This window comes from Tachypleus tridentatus, chromosome 7 (genome assembly GCF_004210375.1).
Source record: "Tachypleus tridentatus isolate NWPU-2018 chromosome 7, ASM421037v1, whole genome shotgun sequence".
Taxonomy (NCBI): Eukaryota; Metazoa; Arthropoda; class Merostomata; order Xiphosura; family Limulidae; genus Tachypleus; species Tachypleus tridentatus.
This window is the reverse complement of record NC_134831.1, coordinates 38,705,700-38,729,082: the sequence shown is the minus strand read 5'-3', so window position 1 is coordinate 38,729,082 and position 23,383 is coordinate 38,705,700. Positions and strand designations below refer to the sequence as shown.

General features: G+C 32.9%; 1 protein-coding gene across 9 annotated transcripts in view; it reads right to left on the bottom strand.

Annotated features, from left to right (window-relative positions):
* LOC143255476 (alpha-2C adrenergic receptor-like) overlaps positions 1–23,383 on the bottom strand; it is a 177,456-nt gene that overhangs the window by 123,831 nt on the left and 30,242 nt on the right. For 4 of the 9 annotated variants that reach the window (XR_013030676.1, XR_013030678.1, XM_076511199.1 and 1 more), the window contains one exon: positions 9,726–9,883. The exons of the other annotated variants lie outside the window; for them this stretch is intronic. The gene's annotated coding sequence lies outside the window, so the exon portion shown is untranslated. The remainder of the gene's footprint in view (positions 1–9,725; positions 9,884–23,383) is intronic. 9 annotated transcript variants of the gene reach the window in all.

The following is a 23,383-nucleotide window of genomic DNA, read 5'->3' as shown; positions in this document are numbered from 1 at the left end:
AACAGAAGGACATTTAATAACATGGACATTCATTCCATTTACACCATGACGAAGGAATTAACATAAAGAAACGCAAGGACATTGAATAACATGAACATTCATTCCATTAGCACCATGACGAAGAAATTAACATAAAGAGACACTAGGACATTGAATAACATGAACATTCCATTTACACCATGACGAAGGAATTAACACAAAGAAACACAAGGACATTGGAAAACATGAACATTCCATTTTTACCATGACGAAGAAATTAACATAAAGAAACACAAGGACATTTAATAACATGAACATTCATTCCACTTACACCATGATGAAGGAATTAACACAAAGAAACAGAAGGACATTTAATAACATGAACATTCATTCCATTTACACCATGACGAAGGAATTAACATAAAGAAACGCAAGGACATTGAATAACATGAACATTCATTCCATTTACACCATGACGAAGGAATTAACATAAAGAAACGCAAGGACATTGAATAACATGAACATTCATTCCATTTGCACCATGACGAAGGAATTATCATAAAGAAACACAACGACATTGAATAACATGAACATTCCATTTGCACCATGACGAAGGAATTAACACAAAGAAACACAAGGACATTGAATAACATGAACATTCCATTTTTACCATGACGAAGAAATTAACATAAAGAGACACAAGGACATTGAATAACATGAACATTCCATTTACACCATGACGAAGGAATTATCATAAAGAAATACGAGGACTCACAAAGTTCATATAAATTAACTATCAGTTTCTGAAATCTACTCAGAAAACTGTTAAAGATGGAGAGCAATCATGGATTATTCACTGAAGTGCCAATATCTGAATTCGCAAAATATCGCTCCTCATACTGGGGACGTAAATAGGTTAAAACATTGACAGCCAAATCCCACTATTCAACTACATGACTCCTACAACTGACAGTGGTTGTTCAAAACTAGCTTTTTTTCCATAGTCTATGAATTTAAAATTAGAAACAACTGACAAGGATAGCTCGGGCAATTTGTAGAGAAGTATATACATCGATTATTAACGCAGTTGTAAATGGAGGTTATTAATATAGTTGTATTCAAGTGTTTTATTAACATAACTGTCAATGCACGTACTATTAATACAGTTGTTCATCCATGTATTGCAGATCCGTGTGTTATGAGCAGAGATGTAGATCCATTAGGAACATATATTATTAACATTGTTTCAGATATATGTATTGTTAACACAGTTATAAGTAAAAGTTTAATTTTAAAAGACTTGTATTAATTCGATATCGAATTTGTTATTAAAAAGTTGTACGAACACAACAAGAAACTCAGATAAACAAATATTTCTACTCATTCTATTGAGCATATCTTTGGGGTACAATAAATGTAAGCTACTTTTCTTTACATTTTACAATTTTTAAGTTGCTTTCATTCCAACTACCCAATGGCACAACGGCATGTCTGCAGCCTTACAACGCTAAAATCCGGGTTTCGATACTCGTGGTGAGCATTGTGTGACTTTATGCTTCAGTACAAAAAGTTTATTTCCTCCTCTTCTAAGTTTAGTAATTCATTGAGACGCGAGTGTTATAATATGTACAAAACTATAGTCTTTTTCTATATAATAATATGTGATACTTCATATTCATTTATAATAGTACGCTTTACAGTTTAATATGCAGCTATACAGATTAATATATTTGACTTGACTACTAGGGTAAGTTTAAGATGATGTATTGTAAGTATTTTCAGTACTCAAACAACGCTGGTTTGTAATTATACCGTTTATCAACCTCTGATAAGACCGCGTCACTTAAACAAAAACGTCCACAGACATTGAATGGAAAATTAATTTATTATTCAAAACTCCCAAATCCGTTCTTTATGATGTAATTTATAGTACGTTCGTATTTTTGAACAACGTTGTGAATTACTTCTTCACGCAGAAAGACAGTTTAGCTAGTAGTTTCTTTGTGAATATAAAATAAGTCTTGTAAATCGAGTTTCAAGTTCCACGTACTTCAACCATATAAATCCAAGTACAAGAACAACTACAGAATGTCTAATGAGCTAGTTTAGACCTGTATTTCAGCACATCAGTATGCTGACTGAAAACGTGTAATGCACCTTCAATCTGTAAACACCGAGTATGATCTCGTGAGTTGTACAATTAATGACTTGGAAAATACAATCTCAAAGTCAGGGTAAAGAGAGACGCAGCTTCTTCTGTGACTTTGAATAATTTTCGTAAAACAAAGAGTTTTTTTTCTCTCCCAGAAACAGAGATTCTTTTTAAAGTGCTGTCTTCATATTAAATAATTATTCTTTCAACTTGTAATTGTTGCTCCTTCTTCCTTTTGCTTAGCTGTTCTTACTACTTGTATTTGGTACAGGTTCATCTTACCCTGTTTCTAACATTAGCATACATTAATATGAGTATATTACTCAAAATAGCACTAGTATCTGTTATTACATAACTATATTATGTAGTGTACACTGCTATCTATCGTTACATGAGTATATTGGTTAGTCTAAATCTAGTATATATTATTGCAGTCTAATACTAGTATCTGTTATTGCATAAATATATTACCTAGTCTACAGTAAAATATATTATTACATGTGTTTATTGGCTAGTATAACACGACTATCTATTATTACGTATGTATATTGCTTAGTTTTTTCTAACACTATTATCACATGTGTATATTTGTTAGTATAACAGTAGTATCTATTTTTTACATGATAATATACAGTAGCTTTTTTAACACTACTATCTACTATTACATGCGTATATTTTTTAGTCTTTCTAATACTAGTATCTAATGACGTAGGTTTCTTTTGTCTGTTGTTTAACATATAAAACTTTGGTGTACAACTTCTTGGACAATTGGTTACTAAATGATTTTAGTTCTATACTTTGGAAAAGTGAAAGGTTAAGTCCTTCTGTAACACGTAAACTTTAAAACGAGAATTTTGGAGGGTTCATTCTTACAGTCTGTTATATACTACTTGTAAAATATTTTTAATACAAAACATTGCATCATATATTAAAATATTTATGACAAGGATGACGAGGTTGTTAGGGCCTTATAATCTGAGGGTTGCAGGTTCAAATCCCGTCAAACAAAATATCCTCGCCCATTCAACCGTGGGTGCGTTATAATGTAACGATCAATCCCATTATTCGATGATAAAAGAGTAGCTCAATGGTTGACGGTGGGTGGTGATAGCTAGCTGCTTTCTCTCTAGTCTCACATTGCTAAATTAGAGACGGCTAGCGCAGTTAGTCCTAGTGTAGCTTTGCACGAAATTAAAAAATATATAACTTTTTCTTCATTTTAAAATCGTAAAAACTTGTCATAACGTTCTATAGGCTTTAGATGGAAACACCCATGGAAGCGTTCATTATATTAAGTTATAAAAGTATGTTGATAGAAAAAGCTATGGAAGAACTTCTTTGAACCACTGTTGTGCTACTTTTCCTGCTATATTTTGCTTCCTTGATGAATTCCGTTGAAGAAAATAATGCGAAAGAAAAAAGATTAGGGAAACCAAATACATCGCAGTTTCAAAGGTATGTTGTAGAAGTGGATAGCATTAACAGTTTTGGATGTTTGAAAATACTCTGCTTAGAGCTCTAATGCTATGTACTGTTTCAGTCATACCTTCAAGTCACAAGATGCAGGAGTTATACTTTGAATAATTACACTATGTAACAAAATTTTTACTTTTTCTTGCTCCTGGGCAGAAAGTGTTATTTCCCAATTGCTTATCCCTAAGTAAATGGAAAAGACCTATTTTTCTCTTCAAACTCTGCTTTTGTGACCTGAAAGTATATAACGAAAACATGATGGGAGACAATATTTGGGAGTTAATACCTAAAAGTGATTTACATTACAGTCGCAAATCTCGAAAAACTACTCACTTCTAAACATTTTTGTATAACTTTAGTAGAAATACATGTAAATCTTGATTCATATGTTGTTTTATTCAGACCTTATGTAAATGAAAATGTGCAAATTTGCCCATTTTTACACAGAAAATAGGTTAATTTATAAATTTAATTATGCAGCTCACAAAAGCAAAGTTGGGAGGGAATAATGGCCATTTTCTGTACTTTTACAACATAAGCAATTAAGAAATAACACAAACTATCCAGGAACAAAATTTATGGTATATAGTGTCAGTAATAATGCATTATTAACGTAACTTCACTTCTCTCTAAATGATAAACCATAAAACCTGATAAATATCTTACTCACATTCCCTGTACTATATCAAAAATTTCTAATTATTTCTATGTATGTTGCATATCACTCTTTCCTTTTATTGTAGTGATTCAGGTAAATCCATGACTCGTCGAATATTGTAAAAACTTTCGATTTCTTACGTAGTTTCATCTTTCTTTGTAAAAAATATCTGTGAGTACTCTCATGAAACATGTTTCTGTAGAAAGGTAATCTCAGTATATTGTGTAATTTGATAACGACTACTTTTAAAGAACAACACGTAAACGAACTTTGAGAATGGTAGCGGAATTCACAGTGCTTGCTAAGTAATGACGATTTTAGAAAAAAAAACGTTAAGATTTATGAGCTGAAATAAATGTTTTCAGATTTTTCTCTATCATACTTATGCGTTTTTATCTAATCCATGCCTTAACTTAACGTTTTAAATCAATGTATGTCTTAACTAAACGTTTTAAATCAACCAATGTTTTACCAAACCGTTTTAAATCAACTAATGTCTGACCAAAACGTGTTAAATCAACCAATGTCTGAATACGTGTTTTCGTTTCGTCCCTGTTCAAATTTTAAATTTTGTTTGTATTTAAGTATTTCTGTTCCCCGTATGTTAATTTAAAGATTTTAAACTTTTCTTGGTTAGTAATGTCGACTCTGTTTGTTATAAAATCTCTCTATAAAACTTTTAAACAACAATAGACTATCTAAAACGTAAAAAGTGGTTTTCTTATCTTAGTGTGGTACTACATGTCTACCCTTCCCAGACGTTCTTATCTTAATGTTGTACAGGGTGTTCGGAAAGTCACTGTGCACTTATATATTTATTAACAGACAGGTTTCAATATAGAATAGAGGAGGTAAATATGAATGACAGTTATAAACAATGTTGAAAGTGACCCACGTTGGCATCAATACAGGCTTGGATCCTTCTTATTTTGTTTCTAAACACCGCTATCAGTTGCTGGCTTGAAATAGACTGAATAAAATATGATTACAAAACTGCACAGTGACTTTCCGAACACCCTGTATTATAAGTGTACCCTTCCTACACGTTTTTATTTTAGTCTTGTATTATAAGTTTGCCCTTCCTAGACGTTCTTATCTAAGTGTTGTATTATAAGTCTACCTTTCCTAGACGATCATATCTCAGTGTTGTATGATACGTCTATCCTTATCCTTAACCCTGTATTTTATAAAGGGCCATACTTGCCTTTAGCCTGCTATTCATGGACATTCGTATACTTAATGTTTTATTTTGTAGAATGTTATACACAGCCTTGAAAATAAACTAATGTGTGTTATAACATTATGTCCTATGTCTTGCCGTCTTTTCTGTTTGTTTGTTTTTTTTGTTTTTGAATTTCGCGCAAAGCTACTCGGGGGCTGTCTGCGTTAGCCGTCAGTAATTTTGCAGTGTAAGACTATAGGGAAGGCAGCTAGTCATCACCACCCACCGCCAACTCTTGGGCTACTCTTTTACCAACGAATAGTGGGATTGACCGTAACATTATAATGCCCCCACGGAGGAAAGGGCGAGCATATTTAGTGCAACCGGGATTTGAACCCGCGACCCTCAGATTAAGAATCGAACGCCTTAACCATGCCAGGCCCTAAGGTATGTCTTTTTATATAGATAGCTTTGAATCTACCATTTCTATCTTTCTTGCTTAAACTTATAACCAGAGTTCTTTCTTGCAGTAGGAAGAATGTAACTACAGTAGTTGTTCTAGTTAAAAATAACCACGAATTCAACCTGAAATCGATAACTTCTAATCGTACGTAGGTATTAATTCATTTCATGCTTAAAGAAGTGGAATACCTGTTAATTAGCATTATTAAACATCTACAGTAAAATTGGTTGTTTAATACCTGTAATATCTCAGTGTTCCTATGACATATATGTGCAATCAAGTCCTATATCGGAAGTAAGTTTCATCCTTTCTCAACTGATATACTGTAACACTTATGCCATAAAATGCATAACTAATAACAATAAATTTAGATTTTCTCATCAACCGGTGCTTAATGAGGCATCTATCAACATACATAAATGCACAAGTAACTTGGATAATTTCGTTGTATTTAAGCATATGTAATAACTAATGCATAATAAAACATCTACTAACATATGTAAATCAAATAGGTACAGTTTTGAAAATGCACAAGTTGGTTTCATACTTAGAGATATGGTTCAACAGATATACGGACTAAGTTGGTTGAAACAAAAAAATATGTTACGTTGATATCCGAATTGTTATACGTTATACTTAAAGTACTAGAAAGTTTTAACAACTTTCTCTGTCAGTTTCATACAAGTATAAGTTATAGCGATATCAGGAAATTACAGCTCTCATCAGCAACCGATGACAAGAGAAGTCGAACTAATAAACTAGGTTTCATATAATTGTGGAATGTTTGTTACATGAATAAACTAGGTTTCATATAATTGTGGAACGTTTGTTATGTGAATAAACTAGCTTTCATGCAGTTGTGGAATGTCTGTTATGCGAATAAACTAGGTTGCATATAGCTGTGGAATGTTTGTCATATAACAAACTTTATTTATTCATATAAATAAACTATGTTTCATGTAGTGGAACGTTTGTTATGTGAATAAACTAGCTTTCATGTAGTTGTGGAACGTTTGTTACAGGCATGGCGTCGAAGATTTCTTTTATACACACAGTCATAAATGATCATGGTTTAAGACAGCTCAAAACGCCACATACACGTTCAATCTGTTACACAGTGTCGTTGATGTTACAATACCTTTCTTACCTTGTTTGTTGTATTCACATGTATCTATCTATCCGTTACCACTGTTACAGGACATTAATGGTGATACAACACACTTTCTACCTTGTTTGTTGTATTGTTACCATTGCTACAGGACATTACTGGTGATACAACACACTTCCTACCTTGTTTGTTGTATTGTTACCACTGTTACAGGACATTACTGGTGATACAACACACTTTCTACCTTGTTTGTTGTATTGTTACCACTGTCACACGTTATTTCAACACCTTTTCTATTTTGATTGTTGTTTTGATACATATATCTATGAGTTACTATTGTTAAACAGTATTACAACACATTCCATGTCTTGTTTATTGTGTATTTATGTAAGCATAGGTACATGTTGACATATCAGTTGACGAAACTGTCCTTTTGGCTTGTTTGTTTGTTGCTAAGCGCAAAGAAACACAATAACTAGATGTGCTCTGCCCATAGGAAGTATCAAAACTCAGTTTTTAACGTTATAAGTTCCCAAACTTATCGCTGAACCGGCTGGGAGTCTTTTGATTTGTAAAGACACCTCTCACGTGTTATTATTTGAAAATAAATATTAGGTAATACACCGTTAGGGCCACAACATTCTCTACAACACTGAGGCTCCCATTCCATAGGTAATACACCGTTAGGGCCACAACATTCTCTACAACACTGAGGCTCCCATTCCATAGGTAATACACCGTTAGGGCCACAACATTCTCTACAACACTGAGGCTCCCATTCCATAGGTAATACACCGTTAGGGTCACAACATTCTCTACAACACTGAGGCTCCCGTTCCATTTAAAGTTATGAAGCGTTCGTTTGATGTTCGAATAAATTTAGTAACGTAGGTAAGAACCTATTTCTATGTCATTTTAACGGAGACCTTTATACAATAATAGTGACTGTTTTTCTCCACCTCTTTTTAAACATATGTAATCATCAATATCCTATACCCATTTGTATGTTCCTAAGTACCATAACGATCAGTATACTATATAAATACAAGTCGTATCTTTGAAATTACCATAATAATCAGTACATTATATTAATATACATCGTATGTTTCTAAATACCATTACGATCAGTATACTGCAGTAAAACCTGTTTAAGGCGGAATCGCATGGGACCGAGTAAAATTTCCGGCTAAAGCAGGTTTTCCGTCTTCGACGGTGAACATGTATTTCGTTGATTATATATAATTTTTGAGAGGAACTTTATACTTGCTTGACTCAAGGGAAGTAAGACGTTTATTATACTGTTTATGCTATATTTATTAGAATAAGAACAAAAATAGATGTTCAAAATATACATAACTACACAAAATCTTAAATTTATTTGAAGAAAGTGTCTAATTTCAACTGTTTCGTTTTTTTAATGTGTTTTCTCATGCGGTTAAAAGAGAACGCCAATTCTACTGCCTTTTCATGAAGTTCATTTTCCCCCTTCATTTCTGCATACAATTTGATAGCGTTATTATAACTTAACAATTGCGATGAAGTAGGAATTTCGATTTCCTCACTGTTTTTATCCATTTTGTTCATCTTCAGAATATCTCATACTGTTATCATCTTGCGATTCTATTATACATTGTAACTCAGTTTCATCAGTTTCTGTTAAAACATTCTTGTCAACGTTCACAAAACTTTCCACGTTCACAGAATCATCTGCATCAATCTTCTCAATCAGAGTTTGGATTTCACTAGAATCGTCACAACAAACAACTTCTCCACATTCTCCACCATTATCAGGAATAAATCCACAGTTTCGAAAACACTTTAACACACATTCATCTTTTACCCATTTGATTGAATGACTTAAAAATACAACTACTTCTAACATGTCAATTTTCATGGTCATTTCAGATGTTCTCTCACAGTCGTCCATGTTTACAGTAATATGCTGAAACATCAATTTTCTGTATTTTAATTTTATACACTGTATAATTCAGTTATCTAGTGGCTGTAGAACTGATGTTGTACATGGAGGTAGAAAGACTAACGAATATTTGAAAGTTGAACTTTTGGGTGACAAGTTGCATTATTTAGAAAAAGTAAAATATTCCGATTTTTTGTTCCATTCTTTTGTTTAATTTGTTCAAAAATTCCTCGAATATAGAACTTGTGATCCACACATTATTATTCGATGTCCATTTCACAGAAAGCAGATTCTTCTTTAAATTTTTGAAACAGCGCGGATTTTTCACTTTTACCTAATACCCAAGGTTTCTCTAGTTTTCCATCAACAAATGCGACCATAAGTACAGTCAGTCGTTCTTTCGAATAGCGACCTCTGACAGAAATAATGACGGCAGAAAAAAGAACAGAATATATTTAACCAATATTTATTGTATTTATTAATATTTAGAAAGTTATTAATTAAACAAGTATTTATTAATATTTAAAGGCATTATTAATTAACGAAGACATTAATATTTAATAAAAAACATTGTTTCTACCTTACTCAGGTTCTAATCTTACTTGTTGATAGACAAGGTAGGTGAAAGATAGTTTTCCGTCCACATTATGCAGATTCCACCATATAGAGGGCCTTTTATAAGAGAAATCTTAAGATAATGCTGCACAATTTTTATATTTCCGGCTTGTACTGGTTTCCACCCTATTGCAGTTTCCGGCTTGGACAGGTTTTACTGTATATTAATTTGTTTTATGTCTTTGTTTCATTCTTACCTTTTTGTGTTATCTCGATAAAACATCTCTCACTTTTAAAATCATTTATTCATTCAGGCTGTCAGGTTGAAGTAAGGTAAACCTAGATGTTCTCTGCTTTAAGGTGGGCAAGTTCAGTGACGGATATTCTAATTCGACCCCCGTTACCCACCAGACATCTGGAAGGAAAAAGAGGTTGACGGAACATTTGTAAACATGGATTCACCTTCGCAGTGTTCTAATGCGAAGTATATGGATTTATCTGAAAATTCTAAATATCAAACACTGGCCAAAGAACTTGGTTGAACTGGAGAAGTAATATATAATATTATAGTATCACAATTTAAAAAAAGATGGCTGAAATGTTGCTAATAATACAGAATATTCTCGAACAACGTTTCCCAATATACACTAATAAACTTATAGTAACATCAGAGAAAGTTAATGTTTTGTTACAAGTAAATATAAAATGTGAGGGTATTACTACTTGTTCGATTGCATATTGTATTTTACATTGTATTGTAATTGTATTTTTCTAATTATGTATAGTTCTTCCTTAGATATTCTTCATGAAATGTCTTTCATTCGTAGATAACTTGTATTATACGTACTATTTTACAGGTTTGGAGTCCATGGTTGAAATTAAAAGAGCCTTAAGATCCGCAATTCAAAGCTATGTATTATCTTGGAGTACTATATTAGACTTTCAGACGTAACAGTCGCAAAATGAGAAACGACATTTTTTATCACTAATAGTCCTTAAAAGTAATTATTGATCACAGATGCTGTATCTTTTCACAGTCGCAAAGCGTTTCGTCTAAACTTTCATAACATATATGAAGGTCATCTTTGATACACTGTACTTTAAAGGCTAACTAACCATGTAATATCTTGTACCGTAGTGATCCACTATGTAATACCCTTTACTGTAATGACTGAATAACCATGTAATATCTTGTACTTTAATAGGCGATTTACCCCATAACATTTTATATCTTTTTCAGCACAAACAAAGCATGATTACACTCCAGTTGCTTAAAACCATGATTTTATCCAATTCAGTTGAACAAATCAGCATGTTTCTACCCCGTCTAACTTCCAGCAGATTATGATTACACCTATTCAACTGACGAGGCAATGTGCTTACACCATATTTAACTAGCCAAACAACATGATTACGCTCTGTTCAGCTAGCCAAACAGCATGATTACACCATGTTAAAATAGCCAAAGAGTATGATTACACCATGTGTAGCTAGCCAAACAACATGATTACACCATGTTAAAACAGCCAAACAGTATGATTACACCATGTGTAGCTAGCCAAACAACATGATTACACTTTGTTTAGCTAGCCAAACAGCATGATACCATGTTAAAATAGCCAAACAGTATGATTACACCATGTTAAAATAGCCAAACAGCATGATTACACCATGTTAAAATAGCCAAACAGTATGATTACACCATGTTAAAATAGCCAAACAGTATGATTACACCATGTTAAAATAGCCAAACAGTGTAATTATGTCATGTTAAGCAGCCATAATAGTAATATATTAAGCTTTCAAAACAGCGTAAGTATATCATATTAAGCATTCCAAACATTATTTTTACACGACGTTAAGTTGCCAAAACAACATAATTATATAATATACTTTAATGAAAGAGATAAGTATACATTTTAATGTAAAGGAACTTATGTTGTATTCGCCCAAAACTCGCGTATCGGGAAAGCAAGGAATTTTCATTGATAACTGTCTTCAGAGAAGTACTTCAATAAAAACTAGTCTTCTCGTGGATGGTGAACGTTATACAAGGTCATATATGAGTACTCTGTTGTAGAACTGTCAGAGAATTCTTGAAAAGGACGCAGGTCTAATAGCATTCCACAGAAACTAGCAACTATTCCTGCCTGGTGGGGGTAAGTATTTCTGCTAGTGACAGTAATTATATTAAGTTAAAGCGTAGAGAGGAACATTACTTGAAGTATGTATATATATATATACGTCACATTATTCGTGTAACTCCAAGACAGCTTCAGTTTTTGTGTCATCTTCCACTAGCTATCCAAATTTCTAATTAAGTGTCTATGACGAGAAAATGTATCTAAGTAACAGTCTTTGAAGAGCGTAGATATTGTAAATCTAAGAATATCACTATAACATAAGTTCGATGCCTTTCCACTAACGAGAAATACACGTAAACACGTTATTTGTTGAAACAGGACCACTGTTCTATTGGCGCCAGTTCTATCACGATATGTTCAATAAGAAAAGTATGATAAACTGGAGATTTTCACTGCTGGTTATAAGACATCCTTTTAAATCTTCTAGAAAAAGTTGTTCGTTCAAGTTGAGCGAGTAATTACATCTTCTTCATGATACAAATATAAGCTCTCACCAAAGTTATTTTGTAGCGATGAACAACGTCAAGACGAAGTGGAAGACGATTGCTTAGCACTAAGTATCAGCATGAGGTCGAACATGATGTTCATCAGTTTCACTGCTTCTCTGTACCGGTCATTACTGGTCCGCGGACACATATCATATCACGGGCAGAAAATTAGTCATACTACTGCTGTTTTGTGGTGATTTTCTTAATGTATTAAGCCTATAATTTAATCTAATTTTATTAAAACTGAAGTAAAAGGCCATACTAATAAGAGGTATTAATAAAATGTGCATCATGGAAAAATAAATAAATAGGACAAAACAAAGTACATCGTATGATTTAGAAACAAAATTTTAAGAGTTGCTATGGTGTTGCTAGCACACGTAAGTATTGATGATAATAGAACGTCACTAAATCGAGAATTAAGACCACGTGTTTCTACCACTGTCATCTGTATGAAATAAATACAAAGGCACAATCCGTATATAACGAAATAACACGTGATTTCTAAAGCTTCTCTTTCTAAGACTATAAAATCAAAGTGACTTTGCTTACATTATGATTTCACTAGCGGTCTTTACCTGTTGTGGAGCATGAGGAAACATGAAAGTTTTATAGGTTAAATTAAGTCACGTGTTTTTATTTTTGTTTTTACAATACTATTAAAGGCCCGACAGAAAAGGTAAATGCAATACACTACGATGTGGTTTCTAATACTGCTGTAGTTGAGCATAAGTAAATCGTAACACTCTCGAACACTGAAATATAACAAATGGTTTCTAACACTAATATTATTTAACACTTCAGTACACTAAAATATCATACGTGTTTTTTACACTACTATTTTGAAAATAAATAAAACGTAACACTTCTTCACACTACAATATGACACGCGGTTTCTAATACTAATATTAATTAACATAAATAAAATATTAATAATCCACACACTACAATATCACATGCGGTTTGAGAAAGAGTTTGAAAAACTCTTACTTTGATAAATGCTAACAATTACCTGTGGTATTGAAACTCTTAGTTTAATAAATGCTAACAACTAACTATCTGTGGTTAATAACTACTCCCAGGTTGACAAACACCAACGATTATCGACGCGATGGTAATTCTAAACTAACAGAATGATAACTTTCGGTAGAGATAACTGGAATTATTTAGAAGATGAAACATTTTGTTTCCTGTGCACTCACTGGATGTGACAATCATTGTAAGGAGAAGTGACATTTGCTGCTCGACAGACCATGATCAGATCTCCATTACACTGACATAATGTCTTCACTTATAAACGAAACAGCTGGTTAGATTATCTCTAATGGCTAGAACAGCGTCCAAGATTAAGTTCTTCATCGAGGGTAAAGGTCAAAAGAATATCTCTTGTCGTTGATACACAAAAGTATCTTCCTAGATTTACCAGAATTTATAACTGATTTGATGCCTACGAGTAAAATAACAAGATATGCCCGTACGTAAATTTCACATATTTGAAAAGGGGCGGGAAATGATGACCACAAGAACACTAGTCATTATGTACATGTGTGTACAATATCAGTGACTATACATACACGTCTACTTGTGCAGTAACAGAATTAATATAGGATCTCGAAAATAAATTTCGTTGAAGGATAGCAACACACATTTTCAACTATAAATATTAAAACGAGAAACGTTTACATACATCAGAAGCTACATACTTTTAAATTCTGTGTATATAATTTTAAATAATATAAAGTCTTGGCCAAAATGTTTGCATATTTTGTAACAAATAAAATTATTTTTTATCAAGATAGAGCTCAAATACACTTAGCGCTGTCAAACTTAGAAATGCATGTTATATTTACATATGTAATTTATATAATGAGACAGGTCCTATGGACATCGTGAACAATTTATTAGAATATGAAACAATTTTATAAGACATCTGTAGAAAGATGTGTAATTCAGTCTTTTACCTGTTACAACAAATCTTCGTCAGAAACATTTATAATAATAAAATATAAATCAAATTATTAGAAACAGTGTTCGTAACCTTCTATCAGTTCATATTAAAACATCAATCACTTGGTTGGTCCACCTCATACTTATATGACCTCCGAAGAACGGCATGGCATATTGTTAAAAAGGTCATTAATGTAATGACTCCAAAAGCTCATTCAACATGCGGAAAAATTCACTTATCGGTAGTAAAATCTTTTACCAATAATACACCAACCACTGAGTATACCATGAGGGACCAGTATCTGATGGTACTTACGCTTGTCCATAATTTCATGTGTTGAAAATATCTTCTGTCGCCTCAACATAAAAAACACCCCCAAACCATCACACCGCCTTCCCCGTGCTTCATGGTAGGTACTATGCATTGAGGTATCTTTCGCCTTTCTTCACCCAACGTACAAAATATGCTTTGAATCAAGTATTTTGAACTTGGATTAATCCATCCATAGCACCCTACTTTAATCAGCAGTCCAGTTCTTGAAGTTATTAGCAAATTTCAGTCTCTTGACAATACTTGGAGACTGAAATAAAGGGTTTTTAACTGCTACACAACCAAATATTCCATTCTTGTTTAGTATCCTTAATACTGTAGATCTAGAGACTTTTCTGTCATATGGTACCTGGTTGTTTATCATACGCTTGAGATCAGTGGTAGTCTTCCTTCTCTTCTGAAGTCTACATAAATGATGATAATCAACATCAATATCATTGGGTTTAAGTGATCTGGCTCTTCCTTTCCTATTTTCAAATTTACCTCACTCAGTCTCACCATATAGGGTGTACTTGACAGGGAAGCATATCAAGTTTGCAGCAATGTGTCAGAGAGTACAACCAGCATGACATAAAGCTTTATGTAAACTCTCTACACTACTGAAAGTTCTCTATACTTTTTGGGCCTTCGCATAACAACAACACTTAACATACAGTGTTAAACACTGATTTTAATCAAATGCTGTTATAATGATTTCTTCTAATATATGCTAGTACCATATGTTAGTTCCTCGCTAGCTTCTTTCTGTATTGTTAAGACACTGCATGGGTTACCATGACGGTTAGTTCAGACTCTAAATTTGATCAGAATGTTCATTCAAGTATAACTATTATGATACGCCCTTGGTACCAGTATATGGTAATTCTAAAGAATGATAAGTAGTTTCACCTTGGTTCGTTCAACTGTCAACTGAGATCAGTGAAGCATTACCATAATGTTGGAAGAAACTGCCCCGTAAAATATAAAGAATGACAAAATATTCTATTGTCCTAACGCTTCTACAGAGTACTGTAGAATTCTACCATGAACAAGCATGAAACAGGACTTAACAGATGACATGTCGATAAGTGTCCTAACTGTAAGTTGGCACGCGGTAATTTTTGGTTGATATAAGTTTGGAGATTAGCCCTTCTTGCAAAATACCCTCTTCTTCTGCATACCTGAAATGAACTGATTTATGCAATTCCTGTCGTAACGTATTACACGTGTTATGCAAGACGTGTTAACCTTATGAATACAGTACACTTGGAGTACTCAAATGTTGTGTCAATATCGATTTGCTTCACATTTCTGGACAGTAGACCAATTTGACGCCCTATAGCTTCTGGCATGTGATATGATACAACAAGTAGAAAGAAACAGTCGGAACAAAGCGTCAATTTTTTCAAGAAAGATTATATCAAATTCACACACTTTTATACAAAACAAGTGTGAATGTGTGCTTCACAAACAAATGCTTAAAACAAGTTATTCTGACCAGGATAACAACTCGGACATAATTTTACCGATCGTACGATACTTATATATTACTTCTAGAGTATTTAGTCAGTAATTAATCCGTGTATGATGATTGTTTTATTTGTTTTGGAATTTCGCGCAAAACTATACGAGGGTTATCTGCGCTAGCCGTCCCTAATTTAGCAGTATAAAACTAGAGGAAAGGCAACTAGTCATCACCACTTACCGCCAACTCTTAGGCTACTCTTTTACCAACGAATAGTGGGATTGACCGTCATATTATAACACTCCCACGGCTGAAAGGGCGAGCATGTTTGGTGCGACGGGGATTCGAACCCACATCCCTCAGATTGCGAATCGAACGCCTTAACCCCCCTGGCCATGCCAAGCCATGCATGAAGATAATTACATCAACATAGAACAGTATGTAAACATCATTTCCAAGACTGTACTTTCTATCATCAATATTTTGTTTTTTTATAACCATAATCTTTAGATTTAGGGTACACACGTGCAATATTCAACTGACCTAAAACTTAAAAAGCTACACATACACAAGTCTGCTACCGAGAGAACAGTACGTCATATGTTCTGTAGTAACAAACGTCATCGGCAAAAATAAAGCTGCAAATGATCTAAAAACGCTCTGATTGTCGTCATTAAAGCTGGAACACAGAATGCCAACCACCATCTTTCTGTTACAGCCCTACTTGCCAGCTAAACACGTTACTTTATCTGATGCCACGTTAAGCATGAAACTACGATAACGCTGTAATATGTAGCAGTATGATAATCCTGTAACAAGAGTTTTACCTTCACTGTCACCATTTAATACTGGAAAATATTCAGTAACCTGTGATACTTCCTTCAATAGAAACAGGTGGAGTGTCTGAGGTGAAACAATGAAAATACATAATACTTGTTCTCTAAGTCACGTACAGATAGTATGTTTCAATAAAATATTATAATGTGTCGTATGAAGTTTGGGATAGTTTCTGTTGTAGATTAATGCTTAATATGTACTAAAAAGGTTTCTGTTAGTTTCTCTACATAGATGCAAGAGTGATGTGTACGCCAATTAGATTTTATTGAAAATGACATATTAATTTCAGTACTTGAAAGTACAGGTTGGTATCTATGGTAGAGGAATGAATGATGTTACTCCCATATATAGTTTACTTTACGATTTATTTGTGTAATTCAATGTAAAACTTTCTCTTATTGTTACTGGCGTATGGTCTACTCATACGCAAAGCTTTCTCTTATTGTTGCTAAAGTAGTGTCTACTCTGAAGTAAATCCTTCCCTTATTGTTGCTAAAGTAGTGTCTACTCTGAAGTAAATCTTTCCCTTATTGTTGCTAAAGTGGTGTCTACTCTGAAGTAAATCTTTCCCTTATTGTTGCTAAAGTGGTGTCTACTCTGGAGTAAATCTTTCCCTTATTGTTGCTAAAGTGGTGTCTACTCTGGAGTAAATCATTCCCTTATTGTTGCTAAAGTAGTGTCTACTCTGAAGTAAGTCTTTCCCTTATTGTTGTTGAGTGCTGTCTACTCCAATGATAAACTTTCTTTTATTGTTGCTAGAGGATTGTCTACTCCAATGTAAATATTTCTCTTATTGTTGCTAGAGGAGTAGTGTTTTCTCCAATGTAAAACATTCATTTAGTGTTGATATAGTGGCGTCTACCTCAATGTAAAGTTTTATCTTATTGTTGTTAGAATGGTGTTTACTGCTCCAATGTAAAACATTCTATTATTGTTACTAGAGTGGTGTTTACTCCAATGTAACGCTCTCTCTTATTGTTGCTAATAGTATCTACCTCAATGTAAAGTTTTCAGTTATTGTTGCCAGAATAGTATCCACTCCAATGTAAGGCTTTCTTTTATTGTTGCTAAAGGATTGTCTACTCCAATGTAATGTTTTCTCTTATTGTTGCTAGAGTGGTGTCTACTCCAACGTAAAACTTTCTGTTATTGTAGGAGCCTCTACAAGGTTACATTCTCAAGTAAACTGTAGCATCTACAAGTTTATACTATCACGTCGGCAAAAGTTTCTGCAAAGTTAAATTCTCACTTAGACTACAGCATCTAGTAGTTTATATTCTCCTGTGGACAGGAGACTCTGCATGGTTAAATTATCATATAAACAAAAGACTCTAGAAGTTTATATTCTTACGTAGACAGGAACATCTAAAAGTTTATATTCTCATATACACAGGAGACTCTGCAAGTTTATATTCACACGTAGACAGGATCATTTAGAAGTTTATATTCTCTCGTAGCGTGGAGCTTTTAAAAAATGTATATTCTCACGTACATTGGAGCTTCTAGAGTTTTACATCTTGAAGTAAAATGAATCTTCTAGTAGTATATATATCATTATGTAGAAAAGATAACTTTAAAAGAGTGAACTTTTACATAAAAGATAGGTTTACTATATAATAACATATTTTGAGGAGCTTTTATAAGTGTTTATCAATACTTAGATGACAATTTCCATTAGTGATATGGTTAAGTTTGGGTAGCTTCTAGAAGTATGCATCCAGAAAAAGAGGAACGTTCTACAAATGTATGTCTTCATGATTTTAGTAGGTACATTCTTGGGGGAGGGAGGATATTCATTTTCCATAATGTTCAGAACAGCTTTGAGTTGCTAGATAAGAAAAATAGTATGTCATATTATTCAGGTTCACTGAGCTTTCTCCACAAACTAATTCACAAGATAATTTACATTTGCTAAGTTTGGAGAGTTTTAGACACCACTTCAGTCAACACAATATAGGATTCACTCTCTTACTGCCCGCAGTACGAAGAAGGTATGACGTCATTTCAACCGATAAATCATATTATTTAATAGTTATATCTAAAATAATTTTAATGTCGTCATGGCATTTGCTTTTACCACTGAATCTAGTCATTTTCAAACGCGTATGTTGACATAGTAACCAACAAAATTAAAACTTTTATACTTATTTGGTCGAAAATGACCTTCTGATGTGCATAACAACAACCGTACTATAGGATTTTCAATCATTCTGTTAACAATCACTTGCAGAAAATTTCTGCCATCAGAGACAGTAATACGTTGGAATATTGATTCAACAACTGTCACCAAGGGCGACAGCAAGGCATTGAAAGACAGTGTTATGTTACTCTAAGGCAGACAAAATTCTTTATAGAAGGAATTTGTTTTTTAAAAGGCAACAATACAACATTAGAACACATTGTTATGCAATTCCAATATAAATATGATTCTCTACAGAAGAAACGTTTCTTTCAAAAAATGACATTGTAGAATTCCATGTTAGTGTTATATTATTCATTCTGTGTAGAATGAACTCTCTTTCAAAAAAATGACAGTGATGAATTAGAAAATAGTGCTAAGTTACTCCAAGACATACGAAGTTCTTTACAGAAAAATGTTTCTATCAAAAATCAACACTATGATATTGAAGTCAGTGTTGTGTTACTTCAAGGTATACAAAATTCTTAACAGAAAGAGAATTTCTTTTTTCTTTTTGCAGTATATCAATAAGCGGAAATGTTTATGGTGCCCATAGATCATACGATAACTAATACATCTAACTGTGGATATGCGGTCCACTGCTGTGCAAATATCTCTGGCACGTATGTTCTTTCTCATCTCCTAAACGGAAACTTTGGAACACTTCAAAAAACCCACTTACATTAAGTTATTTGGTTTACGAACGAAAGTTACCAGTTGCAAGTTCTATGAAGTTTAGGATTTCTGTCCAGTTTGCAGGTATAAAAAGCAACACAAAAGAAGGATTGTAGCGAGATAAAACTCTCTCAATTCTCTGTTTTATACTAAAATAATTTGTACAAACCAAATTTCCTCGCTCTCCAAGAACGTCTGCTTGTAGTCTGATAACTTACACATACATAAAAGTCAACAACCATATAAAACTTAGGCTAAATACAGGGATCGAATGACAAACTCATGAAGTATGTACAATAGAGAAGTATATTAATAAATTATGTAAAGAGTCCCTAAAACATAATCCGTAAACTGGTAATAGCTCAATAACTTCTTCACAAGTCCTAACTCTCCTTCCAGCAAAGAATCTGAACAACCCATTATGTAATATAGCAAATAATGTGTAGGTAAAAAAAACCTACTGAAACTGAGACAACCTCGCTTACCCCAAGTCAACCAAATCAAAAGTTTGGCTTAAATCCTGTAATATCAAAATCGATATAGGGAACTTGGCACTACGAAATTAAACACGGCTTATGAACGGAAAGAGGAGTGGAACTCGATACCGCTCCCACTCGCCTGTAGATCAGCAAGTGGTCGTCGCTGGAAAACAATGGAAGTAGTGGCTGCAATCAGGAAATTGGTCCCCGGACCATCATGCACGACTACCAAGAAGACGTTCATTTCATTCTCAATACAAGCTGGCTCGAGGTAGATATGAGAAATGCGCGCTTCTAAATGTCACACGCTGAGTGCCGGAACATGAAGAAATCAATAATATCTTTCCTGCTACAGTTTAGTTTTATAGATGCTATCAAATAGGCTGTGATATATTTCTCTAACTTCACTAAAACGGTTTGGAAAGCTAAATAAATAACATTATTATAGACAATAAAGACAGAAATAATGTTGCAAGTTCAAAAAAAGACTTAACATTACCACTGAAAGGTCGATGACAATGTTAAATTTTCACAACCAAAGTTTCATTAACTGCATTACTGTCTACTAGGGTAACGAAATCAAAACATTCTCATGTTTACCGTTTCATACTTGTTTATTGTCTACTGAGGAAACATGATCCAAACATTCTGATGTTTACCGTTTCATACTTGTTTTTGTCTACTGAGGTAACATGATCCAAACATTCTGATGTTTACCGTTTCGTACTTGTTTATTGTCAACTGAGGTAACATAATCCAAACATTCTCATGTCGACAGTCTCTTTAGCTTATAACGGGGTTACATAATCCAAATATTCTGATATTGAGTGATCCGTTAACGTCCATACAGTGTACTGGTGTAACATAATTAAAACAGTATTATCTTGTTTCTTTCATTAAATTACATACTGTCTCCTGGTGTAACATAAATAAAACAGTCTTATCTTCTCTCTTTCATTAAATTACATACTGTCCACAGGGATAACGTAATTAAAAGAGTCTTATCGTGTCTCTTTCATTAAATTACATAATATCTCCTGGTGTAACATAAATAAAACAGTTGTATGTTGTCTGTTTAATAAAACTACATACTTTCTACTGGTGTAACATAATTTAAACAGTCTTATCCTGTCTCTTTCATTAAATTACATACTGTCTACTAAAGAAATATAATTAGAACAGTCTTATCTTGCCTCTTTTATTAAATTACATACTGTGGACGGGTGAAACATAATTAAAAGAGTGTTATCTGGCCTTTTTCATTAAATTATATATTGTCTCTTGGGGTAACATAATTAAACCAGTCTTATCTTGTCTATTTCATTAAATTACAAATTGTGTCCAGTGTAACATAATGAAAACGGTTGTATATTGTCTGTTTAATTAAATTACATACTGTCTACTGCTGTAACATAATTAAAACAGTCTTGAGTTGTCTCTTTCATTAAATTACATACTGTCTCCTAGTGTAACATAATTAAAACAGTTGTATCTTGTCTGTTTAATAAAATTACATACTGTCAACTGGTGTAACAAATTAAAAGTGTCTTACATAGTCCTTTCATTCAATTACATACAGTCTCCTGGTGTCACATAATTAAAACAGTCTTATATTGTCTCTTTCATTAAATTACATACAGTCTCCTGGTGTAACATAATTAAAACAGTCTTATATTGTCTCTTTCATTAAATTACATACTGTCTCCTGGTATAACATAATTAAAACAGTCAACACAACTAAAATAGTTGTATGTTGTCTGTTTAATACAACTACTTACTGTCTTTTGGTGTAACATAATTAAAACAGTATTAAGCTGTCTCTTTCATTAAATTACATACTGTCTTCTAGTGTAACATAAATAAAACAGTCTTATCGCGTCTCTTTCATTCAATTACATACTGACTCCTTGAGTAACATAATTAAAAGAGTGTTATCTGGTTATATACTGTCTCTTGAGGTAACATAATTAAAACAGTCTTATCTTGTTTCTTTCATTACATTACATACTATGGAATGGTGAAGCATAATTAAAACAGTTTTATCTTGTCTCTTTCATTAAATTATATACTGTTTCCTAGTGTAACATAATTACTACAATCTTATCTTGTCTCTTTCATTAAATTACATGCTGTCTCCTGGTGTAACATAACTAAAACAGTTGTATGTTGTCTCTTTGACTAAATTACATACTGTCTTCTGGTGTAACGTAATTAAAACAGTCTTACCTTTTCTCTTTCATTAAATTACATACTGTTTATTGGTGTAATATAATTAAAACAGTCTTATCATGTCTCTTTCATTAAATTACATACTGTCTTCTGGCCTAACATGATTAAATCAGTTATATTTTGTCTCTTTCATTAAATTACATTCTGTCAACTGATGTAACACAATTAAAACAGTCTTATCTGGTTTCTTTGATTAACCTATATACTTTCTCTTGGGGTAACATAATTAAAACAGTCTTATCTAGTCTCTTTCATTAAATTACTTACTGTGTCCTAGTGTAACATAATAAAAATCGTTGTATATTTTCTGTTTAATTAAATTACATACTGTATACTGCTGTAACATAATTAAAACAGTCTTGAGTTGTCTCTTTCATTAAATTACATACTGTCTACTGGTGAAACATAATTAAAAGAGTATTATCTGGTCTCTTTCATTAAATTATATACTGTCTCTTAATGTAATATAATTAAAACAGTTTTATCTGGTTATATACTGTCTCTTGGGGTAACATAATTAAAACAGTCTTATCTTGTCTCTTTCATTACATTACATACTATGGACTGGTGAAGCATAATCAAAACAGTCTTATTTTGACTATTTTATTAAACTACATACTGTTTACTGGTGAAACATAATTAAAACAGTCTTATCTTGTCTCTTACATTAAATTACATACTGTGTCCTAGTGTAACATAATTAAAACAGTTGTATGTTGTCTGTTTAATAAAATTACATACTGTCTCCTGGTGTAACAAATTAGAAGAGTCTTAGCTAATCCTTCAATTACATACTGTCAGTTGGTGTAGCATAATTAAAAGACTCTTATCTTGTCCTTTCATTAAATTACATACTGTCTACTGGTGTAACATAATTAAAACAGTCTTATCTTGTCTCTCATTAAATTACATACTGTGTCCTAGTGTAACATAATTAAAACAGTCTTATCTTGTCTCTTTCATTAAATTACATACTGTCTTCTGGCGTAACATGATTAAATCAGTTATACTTTGTCTCTTTCATTAAATTACATTCTGTCAACTGATGTAACATAATTAAAACAGTCTTATATGGTTTCTTTCATTAACCTATATACTTTCTCTTGAAGTAACATAATTAAAACAGTCTTATCTAGTCTCCTTCATTAAATTACATACTGTG